This window comes from Narcine bancroftii, unplaced genomic scaffold (genome assembly GCF_036971445.1).
Source record: "Narcine bancroftii isolate sNarBan1 unplaced genomic scaffold, sNarBan1.hap1 Scaffold_105, whole genome shotgun sequence".
In the NCBI taxonomy this organism is placed as follows: Eukaryota; Metazoa; Chordata; class Chondrichthyes; order Torpediniformes; family Narcinidae; genus Narcine; species Narcine bancroftii.
This window is the reverse complement of record NW_027211821.1, coordinates 784344-808867: the sequence shown is the minus strand read 5'-3', so window position 1 is coordinate 808867 and position 24524 is coordinate 784344. Positions and strand designations below refer to the sequence as shown.

Here is a 24524-nt window from a genome sequence, read left to right as displayed (position 1 = left end):
AGTTCCCTGACATCTACTTGGATAATGTCCTCATAGCCAGTCAGGATATCACCAACTGCATTTACTCCGTCTGTTCCAAGGGCTGGGGGAATTTGGTCTTCCCATCAACCCTAGCATATGTCAATTTGGCAAATCCACCATCAGCTTCCTGGGACACAAGATCACAGCCAATGGTGTCTTTCCCTTATCCAGCAAGGTAAAGGCAGTCCCTGCTTTTCCAACACCTACCACGGATCAGGGCCTGCAGAAATTCTTGGGCAGGAGAAACTTCCATCACCGGTTCATTCCAGCAGCTGCTGACATTCTTTGCCCACGGTTTCCGATCCTCACCACAAAGCACAGGGACATTCCCTGGACAACAGAGGTTGAATTTGTGATGCTCAAGATGCTTTAGTCAATGCAGCAACGCTCCCCCATCCTAACCCCGACATTTCCTTGACATTTAGTTCTGATGCCTCGAGTACGGCCCTGGGTGTGGTTGTTGAGCAGTACGTCGATGGCCATTGCCAACCCCTCGCATTCTTTAGCCGACATCTATAGCCATTGGAGATGAAATACAATGCATTGTATCAAGCGACACGGCACTTCCGATTTGTTTTGGAGGGTCAGTATTTCACTGTGTTCACAGACCACCAGCCACTCATTTTTGCCTTCATCAAAATAACGGATCCATGGTCGGCAAGACAGCAGGGTCACTGTCATACAATTCAGAATTTACCATGGATGTGCACTATATTTCTGGTAAAAACAATGGCGTCACGAATATGCTGATCAGACTGACTGTAAATCATATTCAGGGTGACGTTGATATTCCGGAATTAGCCAGTGTCCAGGCAATGGACCCCGATGTTCAGGCATAGAGTACGGCCATGACTAACCTGGACATACAGCAGGTGGCAGCACAACTGGGCTGCCAACCTTACTTTGTGACATGTCTTTGGGCTACACTAGACCAGTGATTCCGCCATCTTGGAGGCAATGCCTTTTTGACCAGATACACAGCTTGTCTCATCCGTCCATCAGAACATCTGTCAAGCTCATGTCAAATAAATATTTATGGCATGGTCTGAAAAAAGGCATTGCGCAATGTGTCTGCACATGTACCTCCTGCCAGACTGTCAAAATTCAGTGCCACACTAAGGCACCTCTTCAACCTTTCCTGGCGGTACACAGGTTGTTGTAACACGTGCAAGTGAACCTGCTCGGGCCATTGCCAGTATCTCAAAACATGAGATAGATTCTAACAGTCATAGAACGTTTCACGCGCTGGTCAGAGGCCATCCCATTGCCATCCAGTGTCACTGAGACAAGGGCCAGAACATTCATCATCAATTGGATGTCGAGATTTGGTTTCCCGACCCACAATTACATCAGTCCGCAGAACACAATTTACCCACAGTACCTTGTGGAACATTTCCACCGGCAACTGAAGGCCCAATTCACCGGTCTAAATTAGGTCGATGAGTTGCCATGGGTCCCATTGGGAGTGCTCCCGGCTCCAAAGGAAGACATGTCTGCATTGTCCAAAGAGTTGGTTTATGGTACTGTCCTTACAGTTTCTTGGGACATTCATTTCACAACCAACTCTGATCTGAACGTTCTTCAGCAGCTTCGACGTGGTGTCGCGATCACCTTTTCCTACCCACTGGAATGGAACCTCTAAACAGAATGTGCCCCCATCACTCCTGGACACTGATTTTGTTTTTGTGTGCAGACAGGTCCCACGAATGCCGTTACGACCGTATGAGGGCCATTGTCGTGTGGTGAAGAAGGATGGGGTTGTGCATTGGGGGACATTGTAGCTGTTTCATGTGGACAGACTCAAGCCTGCCCATGTGGATCCCACTTCACCCATTCAGTGCCCCCTGCGCAGACGGCGAGGGCGTCCACCTAAGGTGCATGCAACAGGTGCTTTAGTTTCTGGTAACGGTTCTTGGGGGGCGGGTAGTAGCTGTATAATGGGCTGAGTGGGAACTGTTCTTTGGCGGGCATGTGAAATAATAAGACAAACAGGCGTCCATTTAATTGACCATCCTCGCATGGTGCTGCGTGCCGAGGAACGACACGTTGATCTGTGGATTCTCCTGACAGAAGGCGCGGGACACTCACAGGTCTTAATATAAACCTGCGGTCCCGTGGATCGGCAGCAAACACATAATGATGTCCCATGGAGCCCGGGACATGCTGTAAATAAAATAAGCCTGTAAAGTCTGAATAAAGCAATCTTGTGTTGACTAACCTGGTGTGTGTGTGTGTGTGTGTGTGTGTGTGTGTGTGTGTGTGTGTGTGTGTGTGTGTGTGTGTGTGTGTGTGTGTGTGTGTGTGTGTGTGTGTGTGTGTGTGTGTGTGTGTGTGTGTGTGTGTGTCTTGCTTTAGTAGCTCTATGGAAGTAGCTGCTACATATATAAATATTTTGGATGATTATTGCACTTACAGCATACTTTTCATCCATCTCACAGCCTGTGGGAAGAAACAATTACCCAGCATGGCGGTCCTGATTTTGATGAAGGACCTGGTACAAGATGCTGTGCATTGGATGGAAATGGTCTTTTTACAATTCCTTGAACCCTATTTGAACAACACTCCCAGTAAATGTCACATACAGGAGAAAGGGAGACCCCAGTGATACTCACAACTCTTTGCATCATTCCTGTCTGATGCTTGCCAGCTACTAGACCATCGAATGATGCAGCCAGACAGGAGACTCAACTGCACTCCTGTAAAATCTCAGGAATAGAGCTGTTGGCCTTGACCTCCTCAGCCTCCTTTGGAAGTGTAGGCACTTCCTGACCAATAAGGAGGTGTGCTGTATGGATGGGAATTTTATGTGATTATATTGTCTATTCTTGCTCTTTAACAATCTTTAGTGGATAGAAGTAGTCATTGTACTTTAGGATGTACAATCATGTACAGATTGTCCTTAAATAGCCATTTGGCCCAGATGTCTATTCAGTCCAAGAATACTTTCGATCACAGGCAGATTTTGAACAATAACACCATTCATTTTGCAACAACTGCCACTTAATTTTGCCAGTTGTTCAATGGTATGGGGAAAACACCACTGTCAACTCTTCTACCTTAAAGGAGTAATTATATTCAAATGGGCAGTAGATCAATAGATGGAAACAGTGAAATCAGACAGAGGTGAGTGGCTGCTTAAAATTAGAAACATTTGTGTTCATGCTATAGAGTTTAAGGCTGCCCAGGAGGAATATAATGTGTTTTCTTTAAGATTGTTTGCCCTCACCCTGGCGAAGGATGGTGCCAACAGATATGTTGCTGGAAGGGTTCGAGAATTGATATGGTAGGTCACAGGAAGCTCAAGTTTAGATCCACAGAGCGCATGTGTTTAGCAAAATGGCCACCCAGTCTGTATTGGTCTTGCTGATAATGAGGTCAGCTGAGTCTACCAAATGTAGTAGATTAGGTTGGATGGGGTGCATGTGAAACACTGCCTCACCTGGAAGGTCTGATTGTAGCCTTGGATAGAGGTGCCAGGAGATGTAGGGACAAGTTTGGCAATATCTGCAGTTCCAGTGGGGCTACATGAGGTGGTGATGGGTGGAGAGGGAAGTGCCATCGATGGAGTCACAGAAAGACGTGTCCCTGTGAAAAGAGGATATGAGTGGAGCGGGTTAGATGTAACAGGTTAGAGGATGGTGCTGAAGTTGGAAGTATTCAAGGATAATATGTCAGATGTGGCAGCTGATGGGTGGTAAGTGAGAAACCTGAGGGATTCTGTCCTTGTTCTGCCAGTGAGGAGGTGGGGGAAGGGCAGAAAAAGAATTGGAGATAAGGGTGTAGGCTTTATCAAAGACAGTATGGGGGAATCTGCATTTATTGAAGAAATAAGACATTTTGGGTATCCTGGAGTAGAAGACCTCATCCTGGGACTGTTACAGGCCCTGAGGACCCCAAACCTTAGCAGCAATAGTAAATCATCAAGACAAATGGTTATTTAAACAAACGTTGTTTTTAAATTTCTTTAACCAAAAAAATAGATTCAAACTTTAACTTATCACTATTAACTTAACAGCCTTACATTGCCCCATTCCAATTCTAAGCACAGGTTTATTTAATATGTATAAAGTTCTTTGACACAACTCCAAGTTCACCGGTGTCTATCAATTCTTATACTGTGCACAGATTCAACATTTATGAATTTTCACCAAGCTCTGGTGCTTAAAAGTAAATGTTTACCCTCCAGGAAGGTGCTTGTTGGTTTCAGAGAGGGATTTATTGCTCATTGGACACACAAAATCTCATTCCCTCTGATCATTCACTTTGGAGTCTTGCCAAAGAAACTAGCCCCATCAGGGTTTTCCAAATGATAACCTCTTCTGCATGTCACCATTGAGTTCCTTTTTTTTCCCTTATTTCAGGTGAAACACCATTTCTAGCCAGCCATCTCCTCTTGTATGGGCCACAAGGTTTTTCAACAGGCTGAACTGAGAACTCACAACCCGTCTTCAAAATGGGGTTTCAACAAGATGTCAGCTTGCCATCTCTCCCTCTCTCTTTTAGAAAAAAAGCCTATTTGGCCTCTCCTCTCTGCTTGCAAAACCACATGACCTTCTTAGAACAGCAAACTGGAACCAGCCAGATGACTGCACCTGACCCAAACTTCTGAGTCCATTCATCTGTTGCTTTAAAAACAATAATCCATTTTTACCTAATTTTGAAATTATAGCAAAGCAGTCTCCTTGTTTTGTCTTTGCAAAGGCTCTCGGTGCCTGCATGACTCACTCTCAGCAAAGCTCTTGCAATTTAAATAAGAGCTGTTTTGTGAAGTGTTTGTGTTTGTTTGTGACCTCCATGACTCCTACAATCCATCTCTTTCAAAAACATATCTATATACAATGTAAAATATATAATCTGTCACAGGACAGATGCAGCAGAGGAGTTGTGATAAAATCAATGGTGTCCTTGCAAAAAAAAATGGGAAGAGGTATAATCCAGGTAGCTCTGGTGAGTGGAGTTTGTAATAGTTTGAAAGTTGAACCTCTCTATTTCAGGAGACAATTTACTGTCATGTAATTTAAAAGTGTCATATCACACAAAATTGTTTTTTTCCTGCTTTAAGGCAGACATTCGCCATTGGTAGGAATTGCCTGAAATGCCTCTTGCAGTGAGAGAAAGAAGCAAAAGAGAGTCGTGCTCTCTCTCTCCCAACCCCATCATCCCAAACCCTGGGCCAAGTCACTGAGGGTCTGTGGATTCTCTTTCAATGGTCACAGACCATCCAATTCATTGGCAATGTGAGCTCCAGTTTTGAACCTCTGACACAATTAGGAACCATTTAGCACCCATTTATCCCAAGTCTGATACCTGATACCCTTTTAGCCAGTTTTGAACCTGTCTCTAGCAATCCACAGCCTAGTGTGAGTTCCTTGACTGCTTTCTCCAGAAGCCCACAGCCTGCGTGGGTTTCTCTCCTCAAATTACCAACAGCCTATCAGATATGTGGGTCCTACAGATGCAGGACCCCTCACTGTTCTGCTTTCATGGTTACTGACCCGTGGAATGAATCCTCTGCTTCTCAGATGTTGATGGTGTGTGGTCTTCCTGTTTTCTGGTCCCCTGTGTTAGTCCTCCGCTTCACCAGAGTTCGTGGTGGCAAGGAAATCTAACACACCTAATTAAAAAATTTACAAATTAGAGGAGAATCTCGCATGTCTTGAGGGATGGAAAGGGCATTTTTACAAATTGAAGCCTAATATTTGAAAATTCAGGCGCCAAATTTGCAAAAGCAGAGAGTATATATTTCTCAAGCTTTAAGTAATTTTTTCTAAAGGAATACAACTTTGAATTTTTGCATGTCATCTTGGCATCCCTAAAATTATATCTGATATCCAATAAGTGCAATACATTTCCTCATCACCACTAACATTAATTAAACAAATTTCAATTGATACTTTAATAGTTTTAATTTGGGCCTTGTTCCTTCAATATTTCCTAATAAAATTAAGGTTGGATTTTATGGAAAAACAGCTCCTATAACTTGTTCCAAAAAAATTGTAATTCTCCCCAAAAAGATCTTGCATTAAGACAAACCTAAGTTGTATGCAAGAAAGTTGCTACATCTTCACCACACCTCAAACATTGATCTGATAATTCTGATTTTATTCTATTCAATTTCTCTGGTGTAAGAAGTAACTGCAGAAGAAAAACCAGTTGTGAATTCCTTCCTCACTGCTGCTGCAGTGGGGAACTCTGGTCAATCGATCCAAAATACTGAGTTGAAGTGAATTAATACAACTCCCCTGGATCACGTGATCTCTATTCCCAAATCAGCTACCTGTTGAGCTTTTTAAATCCAACTGCCTGAGTCACCTGACTCCAGATGCAGCTTTCAGATACAATCCTTTCTGACATATGCTACATTACGGATGTAAAGAGAATTATACTGAACTAATTTATATCTTACATTGAAATCCTTATATGGACCTGCCCTTATTTGCCAATCAATTAAAATATTCAGATCCATTTCCCACCTTTGTCTCGACTTCTGAACTCCTCGTTTAAAAGTTCCTACTTGTAATAAAGAGGACATCATCGAAGTAAATTTTTTAACAGTTCCTCTTGATAAGGAATTACTATTTCAGTACTACATTGATCCTAACTTATCCTTCAAATATGCTCTTAGTTGGAAATAGCAAAAAAGATTGCGATGAGTTATACGATATTTATTTCTCAGTTGCTCAAATGACATTAATTGACCCCTTTTATAACAATCTTCAACATTTATCATTCCCTTACGAAACCAGCTGTCCAGAAATTGATGATCCTTGGAAAAAGATACGAAGATTTTGAATCAAAGCCATTCTGGGTGATGTACATCCACTTACACCAATTTCATCATTTATTTTATTCCATATATTAATCATATGTTTCAACAATGGTGTATTTTTATCACCAAACTTTAATTTTGAATCCCACGTATAGAAATTCATCTGCTTTCTCTCTCCTATTTTATTTGATGGCAATTTGTCCCTTTCAAAAAAAGAAGCAAGCAATCTTATTTGAGCTGCTTGATAACAATTTTTAAAATGAGGAAGCTGTAGTCCTCTCAATGCAGAATTTGCATTGGATCACTTGTAACATGGGATTCAATAGGAAATGGGTTCACATGACATAAGCTCATGATGCAGACTGTTTTCTGATAATGGAATACAAGAGGAGGGTTGTCTTGGTCTTCCACAGGATATAGATCACAAGATACAGGGGCAGGTAGGCCCATTGACTCTGTTCAACCATTCTTCCACTCATCCCCACTGCCCAGCTCTCTCCCCTTAACCCTTGATTCCTTGACTAATCAAATGTCTGTCAATCTCTGCATTAAATACACCCAATGACCTCAGTTCCACAGATTGACGACCCACTGAGAAAATAAATTTTTCCACATCTGTTTTAAATTGACACCCTTTTATCCTGAAATTATGTCCCTTGTTCTAGAATCTCCTACCATGGGAAATATCTTTGCCATATGTACTATGTCCAGGCCTTCCAGCATTTGAAATACCGCTGAGGTCCCCCTTATCCTTCTGTACTCCAACTAGTACAGTCGAAGAATCGACAATTGTTCCTCATACACGAACCCTTTCATTCCTGATATCATTCCAGTAAATGATCTCTGACCTTCTACAACACCAGCACATCTTTTCTGAAATACGGCATCCAAAACTGTAATTCTGATTGAATGGAAAGGGAATTCTCCAATGACACAAACACAACAGTGGAATGATATTATGTCTTGTTAATATTTACAATAATTATTGAAGAGTCAATTAATAATTTTCAAAAGATGCCGGGTCCCTTTTTTGGACTATTATCATAACCTGAAGCTTGGTGCTGTGTTACGAGACCAGAGGATCCCAAAACACAGCAGCAATAGACATTCACCAAGACAAATGGTGACTTAAACAAAAGCTGATTTTAATTCTCTTTAAACATGAACACGGATTTGCACTTTAACTTATCACTATTTTACTACTTTAACTTAATTTACTTAACTTACCCCCCTTCTAATTCTAAGTGCATGTGTGTTTAATGTGTGTGTAAGTTCAGAAAAGTTCTTTGGTTCACAGTCCAATCTCACTTCTCATTCCTCCAAGTTCACTGGTTGCAGGCCATTCTTATACTGTGTACAGAATTTAACATATATATATATATATATATATATATATATAGATATATTTATATATAAAAATATATGTATAAAGTTCACCAGGCTTTGGTGCTTGAAAGGTAAATGAGCACTGCTCAGGGAGGTTCTTTTTGTTTTTCAGAGAGAGGTGTGTTGTTCAGTGAAGCATTAGGGTGTTTTTGACTCAATATACCAGGATCTGAAGTCCGTTATCTCTTCAGAAAAGTTCAGATAGCTTTAGCATGGAGCAAAGCTGAGCCAGGACTTTGCAAGTATTTAAGGGAGTGTACGGGCAGGCTTTGTTCTGGACCAAAAATCTCACCAAATGACTCTGCTTGAAATCAAGATTCAAACCATTTTGAGGAATACAACAGGAATTGTTCAACAAGAGCCTGGTGTTCCCTGAGGAGTTTTCTTTCAATAGTGGAAATGATTTTTTTTTAAACCCTGTTAATATTCCTGATACAGATCTTTGTATTTAACTTTCAGGTTGCTATCTGTTGTTAACTTTAATGGGGTGACTGGATGGCATCTTTGCTTTAACCAAGCAGTTCTCTTGAAATTTCCAGCTGTAGGATGCGGTGCAGTTGCTTGCAAGTTTAGCAAGTGGGATTATGATGTGAAACTGCAAGTCACAGTGTCATTTTGGTGTTTGAAAATGCAAATGTGAAAATTTTAACTTGTGTCTCCTTGGTTTGTTTAAGTTTACAGAGAAGACAGATTTGGATGCTCATTTGGCGAATCGGCTGGGCAAAGCAGAAAGCACAAAATGAGGGACTGAAAAAATAATGAAACAGACTGAAGTGCCGTTGAACCCAAACCCAGGTAAAGAATTTAATTTTGTGCAGTGTACTTTAGATACCAAACAATTTGGGATTTTAGTGGTGACCTATTTAAATGAACAAAATCTGATTAGAATAGAAGTTTATGGAATGTTTGGGAGTTGCCACAAAAAAAAATGGAGATATAAATTAGATGTTGTTATTAAGATAAATGAACAATACAATGAGCTTGGTGTCACAGTATATGCCTCTCTCTACCGTACATCACCGTTAAACCTTCTCCCCAATATGAACCTGATGTCAAAGTATCTGACACAGTTCATCGTACATCACTGTTAAACCTTCTCACGAATGTGAATCCTGTCTCATAGTTTCTGCCTCAGTCTATAGTACATCAGTGTTAGACCTTCTCCCCACTGTGAACCTGGAGTAATAGTATTTGCTTCAATCTACCGTCCAGCACCGTTTAATTCTCCCCACTGTAAACCTAGTGTCACAGTATCTACCTCAGTCTCCCATACATCACCCTTAAATCTCCTCCCTACTCTGAACCCAGGGTAAATGTATCTGCAATAGTGTAATGTGGATCACTTTTAAACATTCTTCCCCCTGTGAACTTGGTTTCACAATATCTGCCACATTTTATTGTACATCACTTTTAAACATTCCCTGTACTGTAAACCCAGGGTCACAGTACCTGCCTCAGTCTACTGTACATCACCATTAAACTTTCTACGCACTGTGAACCTGGTGTAACAGCACGTGCCAGAGTTTATTGTACATCACTGTTAAACATTCTCACTAATGTGAACTCAGTGTCACAGTATCTTCCACAGTTTAGCGTACACCACTGATAAACTTTCTCCCCTTTGTGAATCCAATGTCACAGTATCCGCCTCAGTCTTCGTACATCACCGTTAAATATTCTCCCCACTGTGATCCTGGTGTTACAGTACCTGCCACAGTTTATTGTACATTCTTTGGCTTGGCTTCGTGGATGAAGATTTATGGAGGGGTATGTCCACATCAGATGCTCGTTTGTGACTGACAAGTCCGAAGCAGGACAGTCAGACACGGTTGCAGCGGTTGCAAGGGAAAATTGGTTGGTTGGGGTTGGGTGTTGGGTTTTTCCTCCTTTGTCTTTTGTCAGTGAAGTGGGCTCTGCGGTCTTCTTCAACGGAGGTTGCTGCCCGCCGAACTGTGAGGCGCCAAGATGCACGGTTTGAGGCGATATCAGCCCACTGGCAGTGGTCAATGTGGCAGGCACCAAGAGATTTCTTTAGGCAGTCCTTGTACCTCTTCTTTAGTGCACCTCTGTCTCAGTGGCCAGTGGAGAGCTCGCCATATAATACGACCTTGGGAAGGCGATGGACCTCCATTCTGGAGACGTGACCTATCCAGCGCAGTTGGATCTTCAGCAGCGTGGATTCAATGCTTTCGGATTCTGCCACCTCGAGTGCTTCGATGTTGGTGATGAAGTCACTCCAATGAATGTTGAGGATGGAGCGGAGACAATGATTATGGAAGCGTTCTAGGATCCGTAGGTGATGCCGGTAGAGGACCCATGATTTGGAGCCGAACAGGAGTGTGAGTATGACAACGGCACTGTACATGCTGATCTTTGTGGGGTTTTTCAGGTGGTTGTTTTTCCATACTCTTTTGTGTAGTCTTTCAAAGGCGCTATTTGCCTTGGCGATTCTGTTGTCTATCTCGTTGTTGATCCTTGCATCGGATGAAATGGTGCAGCCGAGATAAGTAAACTTGTTGACTGTTTTGAGTTCTGTGTACCTGATGGAGATGTGGGGAGGGGTGGGGGCTGGTAGTCATGGTGGGGAGCTGGGTGATGGAGGACCTCAGTTTTCTTCAGGCTGACTTTCAGGACAAACATTTTGTCAGTTTCCGCAAAACAGGACGTCATGCGCTGGAGACCTGGCTCTGAAAGGGCAACTAAAGCAGCATCGTCTGCAAACAGTAGTTTATGGAGAAGTTGCTCTTGTGTCTTGTTGTGAGCTTGCAGGTGCCTCAGATTGAAGAGACTGCCATCCGTGCGGTACCGGATGTAATCAGCGTCTTCGTTGTTGAGGTCTTTCATGGCTTGTTTCAGCATCATGTTGAAGAAGATAGTAAAGAGGGTTGGTGCAAGGACGCAGCCTTGCTTCACGCCGATGTCAACGGAGAAGGGTTCGGAGAGCTCATTGCTGTATCTGACCCGACCTTGTTGGTTTTTGTGCAGTTGGATAACCATGTTGAGGAACTTAGGGGGGCATCCGAGGCGCTCTAGTATTTGCCAAAGCCCTTACCTACTCATGGTGTCGAATGCTTTGATGAGGTCAATGAAGGTGATGTAGATTCCTTTGTTTTGTTCTCTGCACTTTTCTTGGAGCTGTCTGAGGGCAAAGACCATGTCAGTCGTTCCTCTGTTTGTGCGAAAGCCACACTGTGATTCTGGGAGGACATTTTTGGCGAGACTGGGTATTATTCTATTAAGGAGAATCCTAGCGAAGATTTTGCCTGCAATGGAGAGCAGCGTGATTCCCCTGTAGTTTGAGCAGTCTGATTTCTCACCTTTGTTTTTGTACAGGGTGATGATGATGGCATCACGAAGGTCCTGGGGAAGCTTTCCTTGATCCCAGCCGAGCTTGAAAAACTCATGCAGTTTGGCATGCAGGGTTTTGCCGCCAGCCTTCCAGACCTCTGGGGGGATTCCGTCCATACCTGCACCTTTGCCACTTTTCAGTTTTTCAATTGCCTTACATGTCTCTTCCCGGGTAGGGACGTCATCCAGCTCTAGCCTTAAGGGCTGTTGAGGGAGCTGGAGCAGGGCAGATTCTTGGACTGAGTGGTTGGCACTGAAAAGAGATTGGAAATGTTCTGACCATCGGTTGAGGATGGAGATCTTGTCACTGAGGAGGACTTTGCCGTCTGAACTGCACAGTGGGCTTTGGGGTGAGGGGCCATACACAGCTTTAGAGCCTCATAAAAACCCCTGACGTTGCCAATGTCAGCGCTAAGCTGGGTTCGTTTCGCGAGGCTAGTCCACCACTCATTTTGGATCTCCTGGAGTTTGCGCTGAAGATGGCTGCATGCGAGACAGAAGGCTCATTTTTTCTCTGGCCAGGATGGCTTTGCAAGGTGAGTCTGTTGGGCAGCTCGCTTCTTTGCCAGCAGCTCCAGGATTTCCTGGTTGTTTTCGTCAAACCAGTCCTTGTTTTTCCTGGAGGAGAAGCCCAGTACCTCTTCAGTGGATTGCAGTATGGCCGTTTTCAGCTGATCCCAGAGGGTTTCAGGGGACGTGTCCGTGAGGCAGTTTGCACCCTCTAGCTTTGCTTGGAGGTTTGCCTGGAAGTTTCCTCTCACCTCGTCTGACTTCAGGTTTCCAACATTGAACCTCTTTCTGGGGGCTCTACTCTTCCTGAACTTTGGCTTGAAGCGAAGGTTGAGCTTGCAGCGGACAAGCCGGTGGTCAGTGTGACATTCCGTGCTGAGCATGACCCTGGTGTGGAGCACATCTTGTTTATCTCTTTCTCGCACCAGGACGTAGTCCAGGAGGTGCCAGTGTTTGGATCGGGGATGCATCCAGGTAGACTTCAGGCTGTCCCTCTGCTGGAAAAGGGTGTTTGTAATGACAAGCCACTGTTCTGCGCAGAGCTCCAACAGGAGGCGCTCGTTGTCATTGCACTTGACGACACTATGCTTGCCAAGGATTCCTGGCCAGGTTTCTGAGTCTTTGCCGATTCGAGCGTTGAAGTCGCCAAGGATGACAACCTTGTCGGCTGTCGGGGTGTGTTGGATGAGGTTGCGCAGATCAGTGTAGAACTTGTCCTTTTCTACTGGCTCCGCCTGGAGGGTTGGGGCATAGACCCCGATGAGGGTGATGCGTCACTTGTTTTGAAGGGGGAGTCGCATGGACCTGATCCAGTCAGAGTGGCCTGTCGGGAGGTTTTTGAGTTTGGAGGCAATGGAGTTCTTGACCATGAAGCCTACACCAGATAGGCGTCATTCAGCCATAGGCTTGCCTGACCAGTAGAGCGTGTAGCCCGTGCCGCGTTCTTGGAGGCTGCCTGCATCTGCAAGGCGGACTTCGCAAAGAGCGGCTATGTCAATGCCAAGTCTGAGGAGTTCTTGAGCGATGAGGGCAGACTGACATTCAGGTCGGTGGCTGTCAGCCTTGTCTAGCATGGTTCTGATGTTCCAGCATGCTAGCTTGAGCTTGTGTGCATCTTTTGAGGGGGAGGATGTGGACATGTCCTCGGGACTGCGCAAAAGAGCTTTTAGGTGGAGTGCAGTGTGCGCAATACTGGCCCCACCCTTTACACCCATGGTTCGATGGCGGCGCCCGTGCGGCCGTCCGTGCAGGTAAAGCAGTTTGTATGGCCTTAAAACCTTCCCTGTGCCGGGAAGGAGGCGACGGCCCCGGTCCGGGCGAAGAGTAGGAGGCGGCGGCCCCAGTCCGGGCACAGGGAAGGTGGCGGCCCCAGTCTGGGAAGAGGGGAGGAGGAGGCGGCGGCCCTGGCCTCGGCAGAGGGAAAGCTGGCAGAGGCCCCGGTTCAGGCAGAGGGAAAGAGGCGGCAACCTTGGTCAGGGCAGAGGAAAGGCGGCGGCCGCAGTCCGGGCTGAGGGAAGGCGGCGGCCCTGGTCCAGGAAAAGGGGAGGAGGAGGCGACGGCCCCGGCCCCAGCAGAGAGGAAACAGGCGGAGGCCCCGGTCTGGGTGCAGTGAAAGGCGGCGGCCCAGGTCCGGGCAGAGGGAAGGTGGCGGCCCCAGTCCAGGCAGATGGGAGGTGGAGGCGGTGGCCTCGGCAGAGAAGCAGGCGGAGGCCCCGGTCCGGGCAAAGAGAAGGAGGTGGCCCTGGTCCGGGTAGAGGGGAGGAGGAGGCGACGGCCCCGGCCTCGGCAGAGAGGAAACAGGCGGAGGCCCCGGTCCGGGTGCAGTGAAAAGCGGCGGCCCTGGTCCAGGCGCAGGGAAAGGCGCCGGCCCCGGTCCGGGTAGAGGGAAGGCAGCGGCCCCGGTCCAGGCAGAGGGGAGGTGGAGGCGGTGGCCTCGGCCTCGGCAGAGAGAAGCAGGCAGAGGCCCCGGTCCGGGTGCAGTGAAAAGCGGCGGCCCTGGTCCAGGCGCAGGGAAAGGCGCCGGCCCCGGTCCGGGTAGAGGGAAGGCAGCGGCCCCGGTCCAGGCAGAGGGGAGGTGGAGGCGGTGGCCTCGGCCTCGGCAGAGAGAAGCAGGCAGAGGCCCCGGTCCGGGTGCAGTGAAAAGCGGCGGCCCTGGTCCAGGCGCAGGGAAAGGCGCCGGCCCCGGTCCGGGTAGAGGGAAGGCAGCGGCCCCGGTCCAGGCAGAGGGGAGGTGGAGGCGGTGGCCTCGGCCTCGGCAGAGAGAAGCAGGCGGAGGCCCCGGTCCGGTCAAAGAGAAGGAGGTGGCCCCGGTCCGGGTAGAGGGGAGGAGGAGGCGGTGGCCCCGGCCTCGGCAGAGAGAAGCAGGCGAGGCCCCAGTCCGGGCAGAGAGAAGGAGGCGGCAGCCCCGGCCCTGCCATCTTGCTCATTTAATTCCTGGAACACGAAGCAGAGCCAATATAGATTGGAAGCATAGAGCAATCAGGCTGAGCCCAGGGCGCTCCACCCCATGACTGAGGATAGCGGCCGTGGATCTCCAGGTATGGTTCAGCCTAAGAGGGGAGGCAGGCCTCTCCAGCCCGGTCAAGCAACCTGCATAGGAGAAGGATACTCCGATATAAAACCTACGACCCAAGGATTGTACATTAATGTTAAACCTTCTCAGTGCTGTGTGCCCAGTGTCACAGTATCTTCCACAGTTTATTGTACATTACTGTTAAAACTTCTCACTGTTGTGAAGCCATTATCTTAGTATCTGCCTCAGTCTACCATACATCATTGTTAAACCTTCTCCCCCTTTAAACCACTAAACCTGGTGTCACAGTATCAAACAGCTTATCGTATATTACTGTTCAAATATCACAATATCTGACACAGTTTATCGTTCATCACTGTTAAACCTTATCCCCACTGTGAACCGTGTATAAGTGTATATGCCAGAGTTTATTTTGTATCACTGATAAACCTTCTCCCCATTTTAAACTGGTTTCACAGTATCTGCCACAGTTTATCGTACATCACTGTTAAACCTTTTCTTTGCACTGAACCCGGTGTCACAGTATTTGTCTCAGGACATAACGTTAAACCCTCTCCCCACTGTGAACCCGATGTAACTCTTTCAGCCTCAGTCCCCACTTTGATCCTGGTGTCACAGTATATGCCAAAGTTTTATGTTCATCACTGTTTAACCTTTGTATTGCTCTGAACCCGGTGTCACAGTTTCTGTCTCACTCTACCGTAAATCACTGATAAACCTTCTCCCCACTGTGAACACGGTGTAACAGTATCTGCCTCAGTCTGCCGTACATCACCATTTAACCATCTCCCCACCATGAACCTGAGTGTATCGTATCTGACACAGTTTTTCGTCAATTACTATTAAACCTTTCATTACTGTGAACCCAGGGTCACATTACCTGTCTCAGTCTACCGTATATCACCATTAAACCTTCTCTCCACTGTGTACCTGTTTTCACAGTACTTCAATACCGTCTCACTACTGCAACCCGATGTCACACTTGTCTCAATACTGAACCGATGTCACACTATTCAACTGTCACATCAAAATAAACTTCTACCCTCTACGAACCCGGTGTTACAGTACATGTCACAGTTTATTGTATATCACTGTTAAACCTTCACACTACTGTGAATCCTGTCTCACAGTATCTGCCTCAGTCTCCTGTGTATCACCGTTAAACCTCCTTCCCACTGTGAACCTGTTGTCACAGTATCTTCCCCTATTTATCTTCTTTCTTCTTTGGCTTGGCTTCGCGGACGAAGATTTATGGAGGGGGTAAAAAGTCCACGTCAGCTGCAGGCTCGTTTGTGGCTGACCAGTCCGATGCGGGACAGGCAGACACGATTGCAGCGGTTGCAAGGGAAAATTGGTTGGTTGGGGTTGGGTGTTGGTTTTTCTCCTTGCCTTTGTCAGGCTTGGCTCTGCGGTCTTCTCAAGAGGCTTCTGCTCAAAGAGCTGCTGCCCCCAACTGGGCGCCAAGATGCGCACGGTTTGAGGCGTTATCAGCCCACTGGGGTCAATGTGGCAGGCACCAAGAGATTTCTTTAGGCAGTCCTTGTACCTTTTCTTTGGTGCACCTCTGTCACGGTGGCCAGTGGAGAGCTCGCCATATAATACGATCTTGGGAAGGCGATGGTCCTCCATTCTGGAGACGTGACCCATCCAGCGCAGCTGGATCTTCAGCAGCGTGGACTCGATGCTGTTGACCTCTGCCATCTCGAGTACCTCGACGTTAGGGGTGTGAGCGCTCCAATGGATGTTGAGGATGGAGCGGAGACAACGCTGGTGGAAGCGTTCTAGGAGCCGTAGGTGGTGCCGGTAGAGGACCCATGATTCGGAGCCGAACAGGAGTGTGGGTATGACAACGGCTCTGTATACGCTTATCTTTGTGAGGTTTTTCAGTTGGTTGTTTTTCCAGACTCTTTTGTGTAGTCTTCCAAAGGCGCTATTTGCCTTGGCGAGTCTGTTGTCTATCTCATTGTCGATCCTTGCATCTGATGAAATGGTGCAGCCGAGATAGGTAAACTGGTTGACCGTTTTGAGTTTTGTGTGCCCAATGGAGATGTGGGGGGGCTGGTAGTCATGGTGGGGAGCTGGCTGATGGACCTCAGTTTTCTTCAGGCTGACTTCCAGGCCAAACATTTTGGCAGTTTCCGCAAAGCAGGACGTCAAGCGCTGAAGAGCTGGCTCTGAATGGGCAACTAAAGCGGCATTATCTGCAAAGAGTAGTTCACGGACAAGTTTCTCTTGTGTCTTGGTGTGAGCTTGCAGGCGCCTTAGATTGAAGAGACTGCCATCCGTGCGGTACCGGATGTAAACAGCGTCTTCATTGTTGGGGTCTTTCATGGCTTGGTTCAGCATCATGCTGAAGAAGATTGAAAAGAGGGTTGGTGCGAGAACACAGCCTTGCTTCACGCCATTGTTAATGGAGAAGGGTTCAGAGAGCTCATTGCTGTGTCTGACCCGACCTTGTTGGTTTTCGTGCAGTTGGATAATCATGTTGAGGAACTTTGGGGGACATCCGATGCGCTCTAGTATTTGCCAAAGCCCTTTCCTGCTCACGGTGTCGAAGGCTTTGGTGAGGTCAACAAAGGTGATGTAGAGTCCTTTGTTTTGTTCTCTGCACTTTTCTTGGAGCTGTCTGAGGGCAAAGACCATGTCAGTGGTTCCTCTGTTTGCGCGAAAGCCGCACTGTGATTCTGGGAGAATATTCTCGGCGACACTAGGTATTATTCTATTTAGTAGAATCCTAGCGAAGATTTTGCCTGCAATGGAGAGCAACGTGATTCCCCTGTAGTTTGAGCAGTCTGATTTCTCGCCTTTGTTTTTGTACAGGGTGATGATGGTGGCATCACGAAGATCCTGAGGCAGTTTACCTTGGTCCCAACAAAGCTTGATAAACTCATGCAGTTTGGCATGCAGAGTTTTGCCGCCAGCCTTCCAGACTTCTGGGGGGATTCCATCCATACCTGCTGCTTTGCCACTTTTCAGTTGTTCGATTGCCTTATATGTCTCATCCAGGGTGGGAACCTCATCCAGCTCTAGCCTTAGGGGCTGTTGAGGGAGCTGGAGCAGGGCGGAATCTTGGACTGAGCGGTTGGTACTGAAAAGAGATTGGAAGTGTTCTGACCATCGGTTGAGGATGGAGATCTTGTCGCTGAGGAGGACTTTGCCGTCTGAGCTGCGCAACGGGCTTTGGACTTGGGGTGAGGGGCCGTACACAGCCTTTAGAGCCTCGTAGAAACCCCTGAAGTTGCCAATGTCCGCGCTGAGCTGTGTTCGTTTGGCGAGGCTAGTCCACCACTCATTTTGGATCTCCCGGAGTTTGCGCTGAAGATGGCTGCATGCGCGACGGAAGGCTTGTTTTTTCTCTGGACAGGATGATCTTACATCACTGATAAACCTTCTCCCAAACACGGTGTCACAATATCTACCTCAGTCTACTGTATATCACTGCTAAATCCTCACCCCTCTGTTTACCCGGTTTCACAGTGTCTGCCTCATTCTACCATTCATCACCGTGAAACCTTCTCCCGACTGTGAACCCGGTCAAATAATATCTGCCTCAATCTCCCGAAATTCACCATTAAAATTTCTCCCCACTGTTAACTCCGTGTCTCCGTTTCTGCAACAATGTATCGTGTGTCACCTTAAATCTCCTCCGCACTGTGAACCTGGTGTCACAGTACCTGCCACAGTTCATTGAACCTCACTGTTAAACCGTCTCACTAATGTGTACCCGGTCTCACAGTATCCGTCTCAGTCTACCATACATCACGGTTAAACCTTCTCACTACTGTCAAACCGGTGTCACTGGTTCTGCAACAGTGTATCCTGTATCACCGTTAAACCTTCTGCCCACTTTGAACCTGGTGTCACAGTATATGCCAGTTTCGCGTACTTCACTGATAAACCTCCCCACTATGAACCCGGTGTCGTACATCACCGTTGACCCTTCTCCCCACTCTAAACTTGGTGTCACAGTATCTGGCAAAGATTGCCGTACATCACCATTAAACATGCTCCCCACTCTGAACCTCGTGTCACAGTATCAGACTCAGTCTGCAGTCCATCTTCCCATTTTGTACCTCGTGTCACAGTCACTGCCGCACGGAGACCATAGCCTCTGACAAATTGTGTGGACTCATCTGATTGATCCTCAGGGAACCCATTGTGCTCTCCTCGGTCTCCTCAAGATCTCCATCATGGTGGTGTTCCTCCTCTGGATCCAAGGTTCAAGGTAGCTGCTCCCTCTGGGTGCACATGACATTCCTTCCTGGCTGACCTGAGGAAGAACCAGAGCTATCCTGCCGCCTATTTACATGACAATGTGTCTTGGTGGTCGCCCATGGGCTCCTGCAGACCCGAGCATAATGGCTTTGTTTTCTACTTTTCGAGCAGTCCGCGTCTATTGCTGGGCAGCGTCCTAGGGGTGGGGGTTTTGGCCACAGAACTGGCATCTATAGGTCACATCTAGCTGAGCTGCCATTGCTGCAGCCGTTGTCATCTCCATATTCTCGGCCCGATCTTGGCGGGGTGTCAGCGAATCTAGCAGAGTTGGAATGATGTGCTTGGCGTTGTGGTTGGGAAGGTATTCCCCAAGGTTGTTTCTAGCCATCTCCCATTGCCTTTGCCACCCTAAAAGTCTCTTCCAGGGACACCGTGCTTTGTTCTAATAGCCGCTGGCGGATTTTGTTTGACCGGACCCCTGCCACCAGAGTGTCCCTCATCAGGTCCTGTGCTATTTGCTGTGCTATTCTAGCACAGAAGTTGTATGCCCGTGCTGGGGCTCTTACTGAGAGCATGAAATCCCGGAAGGACTCCCCTGGTTGCTGTCTTCTGGTTAGGAGACAGTGTCTCGTGTGAACTTCACCTCCCCCTTGGAGATAGTGGGACTGGAGCATGTCCATAGCCTCCCTGTATGAGGCGCAGTTCTGGACTAATGTGTACAGGAGGTCTCCCAGCTGGGCCACCAGCTGCATGAAAAGGTCTTCTGGGTGGGCAGTGGGCATCAGCACGTGACTGTGATTCAGGAAACAATGTCTGCAGTGACTGAAATGCGTGCGTATGCAAGGGTCTCAGGGGTCTAGTTCCAGGCTTTCCGGCCATAGCATCCAGTGCTGCCGTTGATTCATTTCTAAGTGCCCCGATTGTGCTGGGGCTGGGGACTGTCGCTTCCACTGATGGATGTGGGACTCCCTGGTGACTGGCGTTACCTGGTAGATGTCCACTGAGGGTCTGGCGTCCTCACTCTCATCCCTGTGTCTGAGCCAAACTCCACCAGGTTTGGGGGAGGGGGGCTCGCACACATCTGAACCATGAAAGGCTTGACCTCCTCCTCGATCTCCTCGTCGTGCTTGGGTGTAATCACCCAAATTTTATGTGAGTGGAAAAAATTGTGGCAGGATGCATCAAAGGAAAACACAGGCACAATAGTGTTTGGGGCCACACAGCTTTATTTCACTCACATAAAGATGTAGTTGGCTGCTTGCTGTGTTTACAGTGGTCCCGGGGGTCGTGAGATAGAGGGAGGGGGAGAGAGAGAGAGAGAGAGAGAGATGGATGTCATTAGGCCGGGTGCCGAGTCTCTGCGCCACCTAGTGGCCGAGTTAGGTACTGCAGCATATCATCAGACAGGTCACCACACTATTCCTTTTGTGTTTCCCTTATTTCAAGTGTAACATTATACAGCCAGACATCTCCTCTTGTGTGGACCACAAGGGCTTTGACCAGGCTGAAGTCAGGACTCCAAACCCATCTTCCAAATGGGGTTTTCCACAAGCTGCCACCTTGTCCTGTTCCAGTCCCAGCTACTGCAGAACTGGAGAACTCAAATCTCTCTCTGTCTCTGTCTCTGTCTCTGTCTTTCTCTCTCTCTCTCTCTCTCCCTCTCTCTCTCTCTCTCTCTCTCTCTCGCTCTCTCACTCTCTCTCTCTCTCTCTCTCTCTCTCTCTCTCACTCACACAGAGAAAACCACATGATCCTCTGGGAACAGCCAACTGCACTCAGACTGCGGCACCAGAGCTAATCCTCTGAGTTTGTTCATCTGCTGCTTTCCAAAACAAGAATCCATCACTCCACAGCAGGTCGAATTAACCCGTACTTGTGAAATCCTTATAGCCATTCTTCAAAGTTTTTGCAAAGGCACCCGAAGCCTGGACTGTCTGCCTTGAGGAGAGCTCTGGCATTTTAAATGAGATCTGTTTTGAAGTGTTTGTATGTGACCTCCACTAAAAAACCTGCCACAATTTATCTCATTTTAAAACATATCTATAACCAATATAAAATATAGCATAATCTCTCACAGTATAAACTTTTTGCAGATAGCACATGATTTGAACCCTGGGCCCAATCGCTGGCGATGAAAAGAGTTGTGATAACTGCTAAGCCAACCATGGCACCCAAAGAATATCTAGATCCATCGCCCTCTGGGTTGTGGGCCCAGCACGCTTCCGCTGCACTGTTCTGCTTACATGGACACAGAATTCTGAGCGATGTAGATGGAACAAATGCAAGCAGGCTTTTTATCCACTGAGTTAAGGTGAGATAAGAACCAGAGGGCATGGGTCAAGAATGAAAGGTGAAATGTTGAAAGGGAACATTTGGGGGGAACTTCTTCACACAGAGAGTGGTGGGAGAATGGAACCAACTGCCAGCTGAAGTGGTGAATGCCGGCTTGATTTTAATAGTTAATAAAACTTTGGGCTTGTACCTTGATGAGAGGGCTATGTTCTAGGTGCAGGTCAGTTTGATCTGTATAAAATAATAGTTCAGCACAGACTAAAAGGGCCAAAAGGCCTGTTGTTCTGCTGGAGTTTTCTATGGAAGAGATTGTGCAGTCACTGATATCAGAGACTCGTGGAATTGTAATCCACAGAGACCAACCCTTCAGACCAGCTCGACCCTGAAACCCAAGTTGTCTTCTTCAACTGGTTCCATTCACCTGCATTTAGCCCGTATCCGTCTGAATCTGTACCTGGGTAAATGTCCTTAAAACATTACAATAGTCCCCGGCTTTACCACTTCCTCTGGCAGCTCGTTCCACTTGCCCCGCCGCCCTCTGGGTGAAAATTATGCCCCTCAGGTCCTTTTTAAATCTTTCCCCTCTCAATTTAAATCTATGTCCTCTGATGTTACATGTTGGGGAAAAAGGTGAATTAACATAAGATTTCAAGATCTCTGAGGTCCCCCTCATCCTCCTACACTCGAAGGAGAACAGTCCCAGTCTATCCAACCTCTCCTTTAATTCAAAGCCCCAGTGTCAGGAACATTCAGATTTCAGAATTATTGTCCGAGTACATACATGACATTACATACAACCCTCAGATCATTTTTGTTGTGGGTCAGGCAGAATTACCACTTATTGGTCGTGCAAACACAACTGGACTCAATGTTCTCATGTAAAGAACTAAAGGTTGCAAAGAAAGTTTTGGTATTCTTGGCCTTCATAAATCAAAGTATTGATAGAGGAGTTGGGAAGTTATGATGAGGTTGTATAATATGTTGGCGAGGTCAAATCTGGAGTACTGTGTGCAGTTCTGGGTCGTCTAACTACAGGAAGGATATCAGTAAGATTGAAAGAGGGCAGAGAAGATTTACTAGGACGTTGCCAGGTCTTCAGGAGTTGAGTTATAGGGAAAGATTAAACAGGTTAGGACTTTATTGCTTGTAGCGTCGAATAACGAGGAGAGATTTGATCGAGGTTTACAAAATTCTGGGGAATAGACAGTAAATGAGAGTCGGCTCTTTCCACAGATTAGGAGAAGACATGGCTTTAGGGTGAAAGGAGAAAGGAATTTGGGGAACATTAGGGAGAACTCAGAAAATGGTGGGAGTGTGGAATGAACTGCCATCTGTCATGGTGAATGCCTGCTCACTCTTGAATAAATTGAATAGATTCACAGATGGGAGAGATCTGGAGGGTTATGGACTGGGTGCAGGTCAATGGGACTAGCAGAATAATATTTTGGAACAGACTAGAGGGGCTGAACAGCCTGTTTTCTGAGCTGCAGTGTTCTATGTTTCTAACTGTAAGCAAATAATAAATGTAAACAAACTGCAATCCAGAGAGAATAAAAGAAAAACTCAATAAAGTGCACAATTAAGAATTCTTAAATGAGTCCCTGATTGAGTTTGTCGTTGAGGAGTCTGATAGTGGAGGGGGAGCAGCTGTTCCTGAACCTGGTGGTGTGGGGCTTGTGGCATCAATACCTCTTTCCTGATGGTAGCAGCGATTAAAGAGCGTGTGCTGGGTGGTGCGGATTCTTGATGATTACTGCTGTTCTGCGAATTAGGACAGATTAAAGCAAATCTCGTGCCATATTACAACAAAGGAATCTTGAATCTGAAATGGGACAGGAGAACTGTTTAATGAACAGAGGGATTGAGTGAGAGCAGCCACAAGTGTAAATGAAAGGACAGAGTGAAGAGTGACGTGGGCAGAGTTTGTGTTGTGTCCCCTGGTTAGGCTGTGAAGGGTTTGTATTTTCTCCCCATGACCTGTGTGACTTTTTGCCAGGTGCTCTGGTTTCCTCCCACCCTTCGAAACATACAGGGTTGGCAGGTTAATTGGGTGTGATTGGAGTCAAGTGTGTCATGGGACACCAGACTGTAACGTTCATATTAATACATTACATTTCTCTATGCTTGGCACATGTCCTTTCTATTTTCTAAGCCTCTCTCAAGTCACCCCCCAGCCTCTGTCATTCCAGGGCGAACAGTTCCTCTCGACCCAGCCTCTCTGTTGGCACAGCCCCAGTCCAGTCTAGAAATGATTTCCATTGACTGAAATGCAGCAGGAACTTCACAGCCTAAAGGGTAACAAAATCTCTCTGAAAATCAAAACAGAACTCCAGAATCTGGTAACTGCATGCATTAAATCTTATGGTCTAACCCTATCAAAGATATTCCCCAACTTCTACCCATCTCACTCCCAGATAAAGCATCCATGAAAGAGCTGACATGCCAGAAGCGCAGCCAGTTTCAGCTGCGGAAGAAAGGGACCCTAAGCATAAGTGCGTAAGGCCAAATCTTACCCTTCCAGTGCTTCATGTGAACAACGGCCATCGCCAACTTGGACTGTGTCACCTCTGGTCCCATTTCTAGTCGTGGAAAATAGCATAGTGGGGGCTCGAGCACGACGGATAGGGTTAACGTCAACTCCAACGGCGACTGCGTGCAAACCATGGGGATAGCCATTTTGGAAGTTGACGACACACATACAATAGCAACTGAGACAGACAACAAACTTACACTGGCATCCGTCATTCGAGATCAGAGTAGTGTACAACAATAAGCAAAGTCCACCAGACACAAATGGAGCATGTATCTCTACTCTATTAATTAGACCTTGTTTTGGAACAATGCAGAATCCAGATCCGAATTTATTCTCATGAACATTTCACGCAATTTATTGTTCCACAGCAGTATCATAGGTGCAAATATTGCTATAAATTACATTTTCAAAAGAAGAGAATACGAGGTCGTGTCTATGGTTCGTTGAACATTCGGAAATCTGATCACAATGTAAAGGGACAGAAGCAGGTCATTAGGCCCATCGAGTCTGTTCCATGACTCTACACTCAGCTGAACACCTGATTTCCAGCCTTTTCCCCAGGTCCCTTGATACCCTTACTAATGAGATACTTATCTATTTCCTACTTAAATTCTCCTCGTGATCTGGCCTCCACTGCCTTGTGCGGCTGTGAGTTCCACAGATCCACGACCCTCTGACGAAAGAAGTTCTTCCTCCTCTATGAATAATTTCTAATTTTAAGACGATGACCCTTGTCCTCAATTCACCTATCAAGGGAAACATCTAATCTGCATTCTCTCTGTCAAAATCTTTCAATATTCAAAAGATCTCTATGAGATTCACCTATACTCCAACGTATACAACCCTTGTGGTGCCAAATGTTCCTCATACGCCAGCCCCTGCATTCCAGGAATCATCCTAGTAAATCTCTGCACCAT

The 24524-nt window shown here is 46.7% G+C and overlaps 1 long non-coding RNA gene across 1 annotated transcript in view; it reads left to right on the top strand.

Moving 5' to 3' along the window:
• The window catches only part of LOC138750195 (uncharacterized), a 53178-nt gene that overhangs the window by 18102 nt on the left and 10552 nt on the right, over positions 1 to 24524 (top strand). The window contains exon 2 of the long non-coding RNA XR_011349145.1: positions 8851 to 8971. This is a non-coding gene — a long non-coding RNA (uncharacterized lncRNA). The remainder of the gene's footprint in view (positions 1 to 8850; positions 8972 to 24524) is intronic.